The sequence below is a fragment of the Canis lupus genome, chromosome 27, assembly GCF_011100685.1.
Source record: "Canis lupus familiaris isolate Mischka breed German Shepherd chromosome 27, alternate assembly UU_Cfam_GSD_1.0, whole genome shotgun sequence".
In the NCBI taxonomy this organism is placed as follows: Eukaryota; Metazoa; Chordata; class Mammalia; order Carnivora; family Canidae; genus Canis; species Canis lupus.
Genome location: NC_049248.1, coordinates 38611358 through 38627403, shown reverse-complemented (window position 1 = coordinate 38627403; position 16046 = coordinate 38611358). Strand labels below are relative to the sequence as shown.

The window sequence follows — 16046 nt, the reverse complement described above, 5'->3', positions numbered from 1 at the left end:
CAACATAATGATTCAACAATTTGATACATTATTTGGTGCTCAGTATGTAATTGTAGTCACCATCTATCACCAAACAATGCTATTAAAATCTTATCAACTATATTCCATACACTGCACTGTTCATCTCCATAACTTATTTATTTTGTAACTGAAACTTTGTACCTCTTAATTCCCTTTATCTATTTCAGACATTCCCCTGCCGACCCCTCTTCTGGCAACCATTAGTTTGTTCTGTGTAGTTAAGAGTCTGGGTTTTGTCTTTTTTTTCTTTGTTTGTTTGTTTTCTTAAATTTCTTATATGAGTGAAATCATATGGCATTTGCCCTTGTTTGTGTAACTGATTTCATTTAGCATTATACTTTTTAGGTCCATCCATGTTGCAAATGGTTAGACCTCATTATTTATTATAGCTGAGTAATATTCCTCTGTGTGTGTGTGTGTGTGTGTGTGTGTGTGTGTGTGTCTCACTTGGGTTGCTGTTTATCCTTCATTTTATTAAGATGGTATATCACAGATTGATTTATTCTGGCATCCCTGGAGTAAAGCCCATTTGATCATGGTGAATGATCCTTTTAACGTATAGTTGAATTTGGTTTTTATGTTGTTGAAAATTTTTCCATCTAGGTTCATCACTGATATTGGTCTGTAATTGTCTTTTTGTGTGCGTGGCATCTTTGTCTGGTTTTGGTGCCAGGGTAATGCTGCCTTTATAAAATGTGTTTGGAAGAGTTCCCCTCTTTTCAATTTTTTAAGAAGAATCTGAGGACTAGTATTAATTCTTCTTTGAATGTTTGGCTAGAATTCACCAGTTAAGCCTTCTAGGCCTAGACTTTTGTTGATTGGAGGGTTTTTGATGACTGATTCATTCTCCCTGCTGATAATTAATCTGTTCAGATTTTCTATTTCATAATGATTCATACTTGGTAGATTGCATGTATCTAGGAATTTATCCATTTCTTCTAGGTTGTCCAATTTGTTTGCATATAATTAATTGTTCATAGTAGTCTCATGATCTTTTGTGGTTCTGTGGTGTTGGTTGTAATATCTCCTCTTTCATTTATCATTTTATTTATTTGAGTCCTCTCTCTTTTTTTTTTTTTTTTTTTTTTTTGGTGAATCTAACTGAAGTTTTGTCAATTTTATTTATCTTTTCAAAGAATAAGCTCTTACTTTCATTGATCTTTTCTGTTGTCCTATAGTCTGTTTCATGTTTTCTGCTCTAATCTTTATTATTTTCTTCCTTCTACTAACTTTGGGCTTCATTTGTTCTTTTTCTAATTACTTGAGGTATAAAGTTAGGTGTTTATTTGAGACTGTCCTTGTTTCTTGAGGTAGGCATTTATCACTATGAACTTCTTTCTTAGAATTACTTTTACTGCATCCCATAAATTTTGGCATGTTACATTTCCACTTCTGTTTGTCCCAATGTATTTTTTAATTTTCCAGTTTTCTTTATGCGATTAATTTCTAGTTTCATATCACTGTGGTTGGAAAAAATACTTGATATGATTTCAACCCTTTTTAAATGTAGTATGACTTGTTTTGTGGCTTAACATATGCTCTATCTTGGAAAATGTTCCAGGTATACTTGAGAAGACTATGTGTTGTGTTGCTTTTGGATGAAATGTTCTGTAAATATCTAAGTCCATTTGGTCTAACATGTCATGTAAGGTCAATATTTTTTTATTGATTTTTCTGTCTAGATAATCCATCCATTGATAGTGGTATTAAAGTCCCCTACTATTACTGTATTACTATTTATTTCTTCCTTTAAGGCTGTTAATATCTGGGTCATATATTTAGGTGCTCCTATGTTGGATGCATAAATATTTACAAATGTTATATCCTCTTGTTGAATGGACCCCTTTGTCTTTTAATAATGTTTCTTTTATTTTAGTTTTTGTTTTAAAGTCTATTTTGTCTGGTATAAATATAGCTACTTCAACTTTCTTTTCATTTCTATTTGCATGAATTATCTTTTCCAGTTTCACTCTCAGTCTGTGTGGCCTTACATCTAAAGTGTATCTCTTACAGGCAGCGTATAGATAGGTATTGTGTTTTTATCTTTCCAGGCACTGTATACCTTTTGATTGGAGAATTTGGTCCTTTTACACTTAAAATTATCATCAGTAAATATGTGCTTATTGTCATTTAGTTGTTTTCTGGATGTTTTTATAGTTCCTCTCTTTCTTCTTTTCTTGCTATCTCCCTTTACAGTTTGAAGATTTTCATTAGTGGTACAGTTACATTCTGTTCTCTTTATTATTTGTATATTTACTATAGGTTTTTGCCTTGTGGTTACCATGAGGCTTCCACATTACAATTTATATCTATAAATTTATTGTAAGTTGAAAACAACCTAAGTTTGATCTCATTCTAAAGCTCACTATTTTTACTCTCCTTCCATGTTTTATGTTTTTGATGTCATGTTTTACATCTTTTGAGCCCGTGTATCCCTTAGTTAATAATTGAAGTCATAGGTATTTTTCCTACTTTTGTCTTTTAACCTTCATACTAACTTTATAAGTATTTAACCCATGATCTTTACTACTACCTTTACTTTTCCAGTGAGATTTAATCTTCTTTCATATATATTCTTATTACTAATTAGTGCCCTTTATTCAGCTTAAAGAGGTCCCTTTAATATTTCTTGTAAGGATGGCTTAGTGGTGATCAACTTCTTTAGCTTTTGCTTGTCTAAAAAGCTTTTTCTTTCCTTCAATTCTGAATGTAGGTAGAATATTCTTGGTTGGGAATTTTGTTCTTTCAGCACTTTGAATATATTGTGCCACTGCCTTCTGGCCTGAAAAGTGTGTACTGAAAAATCTGCTCGTGGTCTTATGGGGGTTCCCATATCATTGTACGTAACAAAACAAGTTTTGGGTTTTTTTTTCTTCCTGCTTTTAATATATTTGTCTTTAAATTTTGATATTTTAATGTGTCTTGGTGTGGGTATCTTTGGGTTCTTCCTATTTGGAAGTTTCTAGGCTTGCTGGATCTGGGTGTGTGCTTCCTTCCTGAAGTTAAGAAAGTTTTCAGCCATTATTTCTTCAAATAAGAATTCTGCCTTTTTCTCTCTTTCTTCTCCATCTGGAAGCCCCAAATTGCAAATGTTAATCCATTTGATGTTGTCCCATAATCCCTTTATACTATCTTCACTTTTTTTTAATTCTTTGTTTCTTTTTGTTGCTCTAATTGGGTGAGTTCCACTGCCTTGTCTTCAAGCTGACTGATCTTTTTTTCCTGCTTCATCAAGTCTGCTATTGAACCCCATAATGTCGTCTTCAGTTTAGTTATTATATTCTTTAGCTCCATAACTCCTAATTGGTACTTTCTTACACCTTCCACCTCTTTGTTGAAGTTCTCACTGTGCTCATTCATTTTTCTCCCCAATTCAGTATCTTTATGGCCATTACTTGAACTCTTTATCAGGTATTTTACTGATCTCCATTCACTAAGGTTTTTTCTAAGCTTTTATCTTGTTTTTTCATTTGGAATATATTTCTCTGCTTCTTCATTTCGCTTGACTCTCTGTGTCAAGACACAAAAGCACAAACCATAAAATAAAAGACTGATAATATGATAACATGATAATAAAGAAAAGATCTAAACATAAAAAGACAGTATGAACAGTAAAAAGTAAACAAACAAACAAACAAATGCCAGACTGGGAGATGATGTTTACAAAGCATAATGCTGGCATTTGATTTGCATCCTAAAAAAATGTACTTTAAAAATCAAAGAAAAAGAAAAGATAAAAAGCTAAATTTAAAAATGAACAAAGGGTATGAGTAGGCAATTTTAAAAGATGCATCAGGGAAATGCAAATTAAAACCCGACATCTTACAGATTAGAAAAAGTTTAAAAGTCTGACAATTCCAAGTATTGGCAATGATGTGGAAAGATGACTCTTACACTCTGTTGAGAAGGAGCATAAATTGGAAGAACCAGTTTGGAAAGTGTACCATAGACACCAAAATTACACTTCTAAATATAAGCTCTCTAAAGCCATGATTTTCAAACAGTAGGTCTCAATCCATGCAAGTTAATAAATCACAATCATCTTTTTTTTTTTTTGAAGTAAGGCAAAAATAAAAAGAACAGAATATGCCACAGAGGCTCACAAATAGTAAAAGTTTAGTTTTGTGAAACTTTTGTTTCAGTTATGGTTATTCTGAGCACAGCATACAAAATTTATTTCTTATTGGGAGTCAAGGTCAAAAATATTTGAAAACCATTGCTTAGAACAGCAGTTCTCAAAATGTGGCCCAGAAATTCCTGAGAGTCCCTAATGTTAATGGTAGGTCTTCATGAAAAGGATTTTTTTTTTTATGTTGTCCCAGCACACAAAGACCTGTGACTTATTTTTCACAATTTATGTGACTGATTTCATGTATTTTGACATTTTGGTCATATATGTGTAAGTATACACCTACCTGAAAATGATCTCAGGGTTGTGGGATCAAGCCCCATGTGGGGCTCTGTGTTCAGAAGGGACTCTGCTAGAGATTCCCTCTCTCTCCCTCTCTTTCTGCCTGTGCACCTCCTCCATCTCTCTTGCTCTCTAAAAGTAAATAAATCTTTAAAAAAAAGAATCTTAAAAAAATGGTAGAAAAACTTTCAAGTTGAGTTATCCTCTCAAAGTCATCACCAATCATTACAACTGAAATGTTTAGGTTATACAAAGTGTAATGGTAGGTCTTCATGAAAAGGATTTTTTTTTTATGTTGTCCCAGCACACAAAGACCTGTGACTTATTTTTCACAATTTATGCGACTGATTTCATGTATTTTGACATTTTGGAAAATGCATTTTTTTTTTCTTTCTGATAAGTTGGGACAACTTGTGCCTCTCCATCTCTATGATATAATTATAGGAGCAGTGCTGAGGCATGTATTACACCAGTATAAACAAAAGGGCCACATCCAGAATGAGGGATAAAGATTTAATCCCCAAAACTGGTAATTGTCAAAATTAGAGATGTGACATTTTTCCTTAAGCCAAAATCTCTCAAAAATAAGGAGGAGCACACACACACACAATTAGCAAATGATAGTCATATGCAGTCCTATTTTCTCTGTTAAATAAAAAATACACACTAAAATCATGAGATATTATTGTTTTGTCTTTCAAGGTACCAAAGATTTTTTTTATAGGAAATATTCCATCCAGCAAGAATTGGACAATACATACAGAGTGAATTCATACATTTTTTTAAAGGAACAGAAATATATGCTGTATATACATTGCAAACAATATATATATACAATATATATACATGTATACAATTATACATCACCTATATACACTGTATTACATAATATATGTAGTGTTTCCCAGAGTTCCTTTGCAAAACCTTGGCTAGGCACACAGGTCTAGCACCAGGTACAACACTAGCACTGTAGAGTGTTGAAAAGCATTTGGTGACAAGGTATTATCCTAGTCTAATGTGATTGGGGAACACTGGGTTAAACAAACTGAAATAAATTTTCTTTAATAAGCTGATGTGCATAATAATAAACCTCCAAAAGATGATCTTTTGAATGCAGCAGTACCCAAACTTATTTATGATGATACCCTCCTTTCAAGGAAATTTCCTTGTGAATAATTTCACTAGAACACAGTCCAGGAAATGATGCACCTCACCATCTACAGTGCTCCATATCTCTATAATCTCATCCCTAGAATCATAAAGGGAATTGGCACCTGCGTAATAATTCATACGGTTGGCAAGGCTGTGGTCCTGTATAGATGCTGTCTTGTTATTACAATTGAAAACATAGAGGATTTTGTTGATATTCTTTGAAATAAGACATCACCCTTTACAATGAAAACTTCTGTCCTCAAGCTCTCCTCACTTGCTATATCCCTAATAGGGAGACTTCTCTGCTGTGAAAACCATCACTGAGAAGATACACAAATAGGGAAGTCGGAACTTTTTCTACTTTATCGGCAAAACACAGAAATGTCTCTAGAATTTTTTTAGACACAATACCTGTAATCCTTCCATGAAAATGTTAAATACCCAAAAGAGAAGTATTGACTTTACAGAAGTCCACACACGGAATCGTTCCTGGCCTTTAACGTTAGATTTGCCTGTCTCGGCAGACTAATTGTTAGCATCCCTGCCTGAGGGAGTAGAGCAGGGTGGGGGGAGGTGCAGGGAGGGGTGTGGGGCAGGTAATGCCATCAGCTGTTGCATGTGGAACTGCACCTGTGTGCCTACCCAGAGCTCTTTGAAGAAGTGTAGTCCCATCCAGAATGTTTCTAGTCACTTGAATATTGGTGAAGACAAGTACATTGCTCCTTACCTTTGGCAAAAATGCCCGAGTCATGCTGGCTCCTCTTTCTTTTGGACTCTTACAGAATACTAATTTCAACTCAGACAATCTTGGAAAGGGTAAGAAGGAATTTTTTTCCTCCTCTTCTCTGCACCCTCCAGCCAAGCTTTATTTTTTTTTTCCCCTAGCAGAGGGGTCCTCAATCCCCTCTATCCCCTGCCAACCCAGATGGCCTAACTTTCCATTTGGTGAAACTATTATGTCCAAACCCTTGACCATGGCCACCCACTCTTTGTCTTCCTCTTCTCTTCTAGCTGACTTAATTTTTTGTCTTCCTTCCTTCTCTCCATCTAGATCTCAAAGCAAAACCCCATTCTTTGCTTCTTGTTTGTACCCTCTTTATTATTTTCAGGGTGAAGTTCCCAGCAGTCCTCCTCGACTTCCTGTCTCGAGGTAGAGAAGTGTCAGACAGACCAGGGCTCAAACTCCAACTCAGCTACTGTGTGGATTTGTGCTCTGGTTCCCTCATCTGTACAACAGGTATTTCTCTAGATACTTTCCAGAATTTGGGGAGAAATAAATGTATGCAAAGTACCTGATACTTAATTGGTGCTAACGAAATGGGACCAATTATTACTGTTGTTACGTTAATTATTATCACTTCAATCTACCAGTGATCCTTTTTCCTGGACTTGCCCTCACTGTGCTCCGATCACTGTCCTCTCCCTTCTCTGATAGAGGCATGGGGCCCTGATCCATCCCCGAATTCCTAGGTCTTTTGGCCAAGGGCATTTGGTTACTAACAAGAGCTTCTCCTCCCATCTGCTTGGGAAGTGACCCATGGGTCACAATATTTTGCCGGAAGGCAATTACAACTAAATGAGAGTAGGAGATTTCACAACACCAGGCTACTACCTCTCCTGACCAAAGTGAAAATGTGGAGACTTTGGCCACAACTGGGAGTAAGGACTTCCCGTGCTTTCTCCCGTTAATTTCAAGGGCGAGGCCTCATTCCAGATATCTCCACAGCAAGAGGCTTCCTTCTCTCACATTTTAACTGTAGCCCCTGGCGCCAGACCCTCCCTCCATAGAGAATGTGGAGAACTCATTGTCTGGCCCAGAATTTGCTAAACTGAGGAACCTCGCCCTTACTAACCTGCTGTCCTGGTCCAATTGTCTCCGGAGAATTCGGCGCCCCAGGGGAGGGTCCAGCACAGCTGCAGCCTGCAGTAAGCAGCCCCTCAGATAAACAGGCACCTCCCTTGCCAGCACTGAGAGAAAAGCCAGGCCCCCGGGGCTCGGGGCCAGAGGAATTTAGAGGGCCTCCTCTCCGTTGGGTCAGCCATTTCCCTGAGCCCCAAGGCCCTCCGCACCCGCCCTTCCTCTGCCCTCTCCAGAGGGGTCACAGCTCCTCAGCCCACCCGTCCACTCCGACTCAGCCCCCTTATCCACCCCAACCTGCCTCCACCACTACTTCTAGGCTTTTCCTTGCTCCTCCCTGTACATGGAAAAAGCCAGCACAGTCCCTCCCATTCTGACCTACTACCTTGGAAGGCACAGATGGAGAGATTTTTTTTTCATTGTGCAACCCTCTTGACACCAGCCCTGTTTAGGGAGAGAGGAGGAGGGACCACCAGTGTTTGGGTCTTTCCAATTTCTCTGTGGTTGAGCTCTCCTCCATGGGACTCAGTTAGCAAGACTGCGAATAGTAGAGATGACAGCTCTCAGGCGGACTGTACTAGATATTCCTACTCTTTTCTAGAAAACCTGTTCTGCTCACTGTCTGACAGAGGCAGCTTTAACTTTCCACGAGATCTTAACTGCACAGGCCATGACTGATTGGATCACAGGTTAACAGCTGACCAAAAGAAAAGCCAGTCGACTGGCTGGGCCATGGCTGGTGACTCATGTGGCCGGGCTCAAACAAAGTGGGCCAGTCCAATTTCTCTCATACATTGTGTGTTAAAACACACAAGTCTGTTGCAATCAATGGTGGCTAGGAAGCCACTGGAGCCACATGCAAGATGAGTAAGCAAAGGAATCTGGCCAAGAGAGAGGAAGAGAGTGCAGAAGTATGGGCAGAAGCACAGAGCAGAAGGCCACATAGGGACTGAGGAACAGAGACCTACCCCTGTTGTGGGTCCCAGCCCCCAGCAACCCCTGTGAGCCTGACTTGACCGTTCATCTTTGTCCTGTGAGATTCTTCTATAAACTCTCATTCACACCTCTTCTGACCAGAGCTAGCTCCAACAGGCTTTGTTTCTTTGCAAGCATAAGAATCTTGACTAAAACAGTTTATTCCAAATAGACACCAATGTCTCCAATGATTCCTCCAAACATGCTGCATTACAGTTTGAGTCTCCTGTTAGTTTGTCTACAAGAGTAAAAAACATAGCCATCACTTCCTGAACACTTTCTTTCATGCCAGGGAATGTGCTAAGAGCTTCATACACATTGTCTCACCTCTTCTCATCTCAGCCCTATGATGTAATATTATTATTCCTGTTTTACATGTAAGAAAACCGGCACCTTGAGAGCTGATGTAAATTGCCCAAGGTCATGCACTTTCCCAGGAGCAGAACCCAGCATCTAAGTCTAGTTGGTATGATTCCAAGACTGTACTCTCCACCACCAAGATTTGTCTCCCATATAATCTGACAAGGCAAGATGAAGCCATGTCACTGCTACCTACAGGCATGTGGTTACAGGCCTCCAGAGGCTCTCCTGAGAACGACCCAATATTCCAGAGCTACAAACCAACAGGGATGCCCAAAGCGGGATGCAGAATTATGGAAACAACCACAGATACTGCTCACAACGCCTAGTGTCCCACAGGTGTGTCCTAAAGGACATCAGACATGTACAGGCCCAACCCCCTGCTCACTGCAGGCTTTCGAAAGCAAATGTGGGGGCGCCTGGGTGGCTCAGTCTGTTAAGTGCCAGACTCTTGATTTCAGCCCAGGTATGATCTCAGGATCTCGAGGTAGAGCCCACATCAGGCTCCTGCTCAATGCAGAGTCTGCTTGAGTATCTTTCCTCCTCTGTCCCCCACTATTCCTCCCCTGCACCCCAGCTTGTGCTAAACAAATAAGTAAAATCTTTTTTAAAAAAGAAAGAAAGAAAATGGAATTAAAAGCAGGTTAGAAAAGGCAGCTACATCTGCAAAATTACCTACAGCAGTGATGACCTTTTGAGGAACAATTTCAAATATACTGAGTAATAGATCCATTTTATTTTTTAAAAATCCTCCCTCAGTTTACCCCTTGTTGAACCCTAAGCATTGTTTAAAATTGACATTTTCTAAAGTAATTTCCTGGGGATGTTTTTTATTGTTAGGCTCCCATTTTGTTGCTATTCAACCCATGAAACCTGTCCATTTGTGCGGGTAAAGATAAAAATAGGTGCAGGTTGACGCTCTTATGAAGTATAGATGGCAGCAGAATATTCGCCAAGAGGCTCAAGTCCCACTTCTGATCAACGACTATTGATTATCCCTCCAGACTATCTTCTAGGATAATGGAAATCATACTAGGTGAAATCGTTTTATTGAAAAACACATTTATCTTTTCAGGGCAGCTGAGTGACTGGTCCAGGGGGCCATGCATAAGTAGAACACTCTTATGGGAAGGAAGGCGATGATAAAGGCAGATAGTAATTAAATGTGCCCTAGAAGTTGCTGGGGGTTTTTTAAACTAGATCTGTAATTATAGGGCTACTAAAGATGTGAAGGATATAGTTAAGGTTTCGTCAGCACTTTTATTGTAATACTTAGTGGGATTAGTCATTTTAGTGTTGCCTTTCTATGCCAAAAATGGAAGACAGCTGTTTGTGCTCCAAAAACTGTTTTTTAAAGGATAGTTCTGTTTATCAAGTGTCTTTTGCCACCAGGAAAACGTATCTTAAAGCTTTTGCACTGTCAAAATGAAGTAAGTCGGAATGATTACTTTAGCTGTTCTGTTACTCCGAGATAATGACAGGAAGCTTTCAATATGCAGAAAAGCCATGCAGGGATGCTAGGGAATATCGGGTACACAAATATTCCAATTCCCATCTCCTGCCAAAAGGTATTCCTGATGGCACTGGTCAGTCCCTAAGTTCATTCCCTGAGCTCGAAAGCAGCACAGGAATATTGAGAGGCAGCTGTATGAGGGCTTGGTGACCTATATCAAGGCCATCTTGTCACCCAAGGACAGAAAGCCAGATTCTTTTGTAAGACGGCACCTCTTACTGAATCAGATCTAGATCCAGGAGTTGTGACTGGCTTGGATGTAGTCATCTTCCCAAGTATAAACCTCAAGAATGTGTTTCCACTAGTATATTAAATATTTGCAATCTCACACACCAACAAATCTGGAACCTAATTAAATTTTAAACAAAGCTCGTGTTTATCATTTGTTCTTGGTTCCAACTTGTCAAGTTTCTCCAAGAGAGGTCATATTTATTTATCTCTCTTCTGTGAATGTTTTGAAGACTGTCTTATTCTTTCTTCCAGAGGTACCCAGTTATTTTGTTTCTCAATTCAATCAGTGACCGAATAGGAAATCTGATGTGTGGCTTTACAGAAGGGGTTAAAAAAGAAATCCATAAAATGACCCTGACTCTTTTATTTTTTGTTTCCTTTTTTACCATATATTATCTTGTTTGGGATTTTGTTGTAGTCCTAAGGCACTGACTTTTAATAAGGTTATACTCCAGTTAGTGTATAAAGACATAAAACATTTAAATGATGAACACAAATCGGCATGCTAAAGGTGCTACTGGCACAGATAGGGCCGCGCAACTCAGATCCCCCCTTCCAGAAAGGACTCACCGCCCAGCTGCGAGGACTATGGTGAGCCTGCAGCCTCCAGCTGTAGCTCCCTCGGCTTTCAGGTCAAGGCCATGCTCCTCTCAGGAGGCCCCCAGAGAGCTGAACAGCACAGTAGTATAGGGTCTGGCCATTTCCAACCAACAAGTAGCCCTCTAGCAGGCCATCTTTGCCCCAGGACTCTCCATTGAGCCGACACTACCAGGTCAGCGTGCAGGGCGATGGCTCCCTGTGCCTGATTCCACCTCCCCTTCTTTTCCTTTCATGGAGATCACTCCTCAGTAAACTTCTGCAATTCTAACTGTATCTCAGAAACATACCCTAACCTGCAACAATGTCAAAATGTTAACAGAAATCAAGAATGGGTTGGGACCAGGATGCCGTGGGTGTGCTTGTATGTCAGGGGGTGTTAGAAGGAATATTGAAGTTCCCCAAGGGAATTGTGATGACTCATGAATTTTGGGCTCCACTGCCTTGAAAGATACCTGCACTTGGAAGCCAGGGAAGATCAGGAGCCAGTGAAGGAGAGACCTGGGCAGACCAATCCAGTGCAGGTCAAGGCAGAAGGGCACCGGGGAGTTGGCCCTTCCTCCCACCTCTACTGAAGAGACTGTTGCAGTGATGCAGTGGGGGCACTTGCCTATCTCGCATTCAGAAAAACTTACCTTGAGTCTTAGCTCCCTGAGGACCTGTGTGACACTGGGTGGATCCCTTCACTTCCCGGGACCTCCTTTGCTCACTGGGGTTGATGCTGATTCTCCTGGCCAATCCTACAGAGCGCTCAGGCTGAATCAAGTAAGACAGTGAAAGCACTCCGTTGGCTGAATGGCCCTAGGAAGGTGGAAGGTATTATTACCCTGTCACTTCTGAAAGGTTAGGAGGAAGCTTGTATAATGGTGGCCCCAGGGCAACAGCACCGCCTCCTCCAGGCAGTGAGGTATGCAGAGCTTATCCGCCCTGGCAGGGTCACTCCCCTGCTTTCCAGCACCACCCTGAATCTGAACATACATTTAGCTTATCTGAACTTAATGCTGAAGATATATTAGCATATCCCTACCTTTTCAAACGTATATCAACTAATCATTTTATTATTTTCTTCCTGGTAGAGTTGTAATTTAACCTGGTGATCCAGGCATCAAATATATATTCAATAAATATTTGTCAAATTGAATTGAACTGACCCTTTCATTATTTTGTCTCTGATCTCTAAATGCTTTGTGACAGCTTTCACAAACTGATCTTTTATGGTACTGTACAATCCTGTTCTTTATACCAGAGTGATGATTTAGCCCCTGGCTCTTAAATAACATGTTAGCTACTCCCTTCACTAGAAGACAATGACGAATTCGAGGTCAATTTATCAAGGCTGTGTGAAAACAAATATTCACGGGCTTTAGCTTATCTTTAGTGAATTTTATCCTGAAAAAGTTGCTTAGGATTCAAAGGTATTTCTTATGTATAATGTATGATGTAAAAATAATTGTGTTCTAGACAAATGGTAGATATTGCCATTTACTCTGGTTTGGTTTGATTTTGCTTTTTCCTACTCAGAATCCCTTCCCCCAATTTCTCCTGATAATTACACTCCCACTTTTTTGGGGGAACCACTCTCCTTACCTCCCCTTAGCCTTGGTGGAACTGCCAATCCCAGTAAGTGTGGCCCTGGCCTCAGAGTGAGGCCACAGTCCAGATGCACTACATCATGGTATTCATCCCTTTGGCCTAGGACACTGAATCCAGGAATGTAGATACTACCCAAGCTGGACAAACTGAAGTAACTTATAGATGGTTGCTAGAAGAGTGGAGATATCTTCTTCCTATAGGGTCAAGGCCAAAGCTGGTGTCAACATAGAGTTATCTATGGTCAAACCCCTCCTTTTCCACACAGGGATGTCTGTGTGCACTGCACGAAATGAGGTCAAACTACAAAAGAAGCAAAACTGAGGGAGGGAGAAAGGAAAAGAGAGGTAAAGAGAGAGAAGAAGGAGAGAGAGGAGGAACAGAGAAGAAAATAGGTTAAAGTGGAAAAGAGAAGAGATTATGTGTGGGCAGAGGGAGGGTTGCGAGAAGAAAGAAGAGAAAAGGTAGCAGAGAGGAGAAGGGCGAGGAAAGAGAACAGGGCATTGGAGAGATGCGTAGAAGTGGAAAGAGAAGGGAAAGAGGGTAGTAAAGACAACAGTATAAATACACTATAGACAAAGTGAAATGTCTCTGCATTATCATGGTGGCTTACTTGCTAAATCACCAAAGAATTTTTGAGAAAGTACATTTTGTGATTGAGAAAATAACATACTTTTCTAGACTAGAGAGTACAAATAATCATAGAGTAACTTTAGGATCGTGGCCTTGAAAACTTTTGAAACACTATGTCAGACAATGCAACTTTACTATTTCTCCACCTTATACAATTAGGTGATTAAGATTCCTTAGTCAGAAATTACATCTTTATTCCCTTCCGTGCCTTGGACACAGTACTCAATGAATGTCTGTGAAATTAATGTGGGATGGATGGACAGAATGAACACACTGAAATTTGGAGGCTCTCAAATTGCATCATAAAGGCTCCTTCTAAGACCCCGTAATAAAGTGAGAAGTAACATTTGCCTGTGGCTTTCTCAGCCTCCTCTTTATAGATACTTTTATCCCTTTTTGGCACCTGCTCCATCCCCCAGTGCTTTTCCCACTTCCCATATAATAAAACCTACCTTCAAAGCACAATCCAACACCCCAGCTATAAGAGTTGTAAATAGCCAGTAGAACTTAATGGTCTGTTCTTCAGGGGTCCTCCTAAGGGCATTTTAAGAGGAGACAAAGAAAGAAAAGCTTTAAAATTCACAAAAATAAATGTGTAGTTCTGGAATTTCTGGCCTAAGTGAGCCAGTGCTAGAAGCATTTGGAATGATGGCACAGGAAGGCAAGGGCCTCCTGGGATTCCTGTGGTCACATGAGTGGTTTGGGTAACTGTGACACAAAGTCAGGGTTCAGGTTCAGAATTCCTGAAATACTGACCACTGGGCCCCAGAAGGAAACCCATCTGTTTGAGTCTGATTTCATCTGTTTATGTTTTGCATTTTTTTCTTGTAGGAAAAATACATAATTATTTTGGCCATGTTGTGCCCACTGAAATCACAGAATGTTTTCCAATGCTTTTAATGTCCACCCTGAAAAGAACAAATTTATTATTATTCCACAACTAATGACCAGAGTGTTTCTCAGAACCTATAAACAAAATATTCCTTATTAATAAATGAACACATACAGAGAAAAACAAAAAGGAAGGGGAGGGGCAATTAAAAACGTTCATCAGTGATCAATTCGAACCTTGTTATAGAACGCTTCCAGTCTGCTTCTGCCTTGATTTACTGATGAAGAAAAGCATGGCTTTGTCGAAGAAGTATCAGGTAATTTCTGCATCAAATCTAATGTTCATCTTGCTTGCCAACTCTGATGAATTGCTAATGGCTGAGTACAGCAGTGTATTGACAAGGTTGCCAAAACCATGTCCAATACAGTAGGAAAAAATGTACCATGATCGATTATCATCTGCCCTGGATGCAGTGGGACAAAAAGGTAGAGCACATGCCCTCAACTGTATTTGTCATTCTTCTTCAAATAACTGAAACCAGATTACCAGATTTCCCCTGGGTAAACAACGCAGCCTTCCAAGCAAGCCCATATACATCATAGAAGACCAGGTCTAAGCTAGTCAGTATTTCCTATTCTCTGGATTATAATTATAGGTTTCTGAATGATCAAATGACCCAATCAGAGCCAATGAAACTTCAGGGGATGCCACAACAGTGCCTTTTTTTTTCCTGCAGGATCTCAGCTTGGAAAGACTTTATATTTCTTGGTAACTATCTTGCCATCATGGAAGAATCAATTCCGAGGAAGTAGAACCAAAATCTACTGCGTGAGAAAGAAATTAACCTGGAGTAATGGTACCAAAATGGACATAAGCAACTCTCGGTAGACTCATCTTGGCCCCTATTGAAAGCCAGGCCTGAAGCCATATTTTTGCTTTGCTTAAGCTACTTTGGGTTCAATATTCTATTACTTGCAAAAGAAGAATACTAACAGACATAGCTGTCAATTCTATTTTCTCCCTCAGCTGTAACCTTTAACAAGTTTCAAAATTAGTTTATCATAAAGAAGATATCAAACAAAAATTGAGGGTTAAGACTTGTGGGTACAATTTCAGAGGCATTCAGTAATTCTAGGGTCTCACGTGCCAGAGAACTTCGAAACACTCCATGCCAAAGAAATATAAGCTTCACGAAGATTCAGACTTTACCTCCCATCTACCCCACTGGACATCCTCACTCCACTCTAAGAAATTCTGAGAAGTGACTGGAGGGCACAAAAAGGAATTCCTGGAATATGAGGGTGTTCTTCTGAAAAAGAACCTTGATATAATCAATGACTATTTACTGAGCACCTGCCACCTGGTAGGCCCTAGTCAAGGAACTGAATCTAAGAGATGAAGATAAAATATAATCTCTGACATCAGGGAGTCTGTGAGGTAGCACAGGACACCAACCTATATAAGCCACCTCATCAGCACTCCAGCTGTGTCTGATCCAGCGCTGTGAGGAGAAGTCCCAAGTTTAGATAATTAACTCAGGTTCCACGCACGGAGATAGAGACCATGCACTAGAGGTATTTTTTTTTTTTTTTTTTTTACTCATAATAACTCATTTGAGTACACTCGGTACTCTGTAAGGAAAGAGAAATTAGCCTTGCAAAAAACCATTTCCCTTGCTGGTTTATGTTTTCTTCCACCTTACCAATGAGCGTTCTCAAAGTGCCAGTCTCAGAAGTTCCCCACACCCTTCCCCTAAAGAGACTATGAAGACCTTGCATCTTTACAGCGTCACCATTGTAGGGGTGCCATCAGAACTGAGAGAAACAATGGCTCGCTTTAACACTTGTCTCAATGCGTTCCGGTCCAGTCTCGC

General features: G+C 39.8%; 2 long non-coding RNA genes across 6 annotated transcripts in view; both read right to left on the bottom strand.

Moving 5' to 3' along the window:
- Positions 1-16046, bottom strand: part of LOC106557921 — an 80201-nt gene that overhangs the window by 3225 nt on the left and 60930 nt on the right. For 3 of the 5 annotated variants that reach the window (XR_005380076.1, XR_005380077.1, XR_005380078.1), the window contains 3 exons: positions 13794-13875; positions 12706-12905; positions 11754-11919 (listed from right to left, as the gene is read on the bottom strand). This is a non-coding gene — a long non-coding RNA (uncharacterized LOC106557921). The remainder of the gene's footprint in view (positions 1-11753; positions 11920-12705; positions 12906-13793; positions 13876-16046) is intronic. The other 2 variants (XR_005380079.1, XR_005380080.1) reach the window with 2 other exon arrangements.
- Positions 1088-9273, bottom strand: LOC119877649. The gene is made up of 2 exons (XR_005380084.1): positions 7438-9273; positions 1088-3531 (listed from the first exon to the last, which is right to left on the bottom strand). It is a non-coding gene; the product is annotated as an uncharacterized LOC119877649 (long non-coding RNA).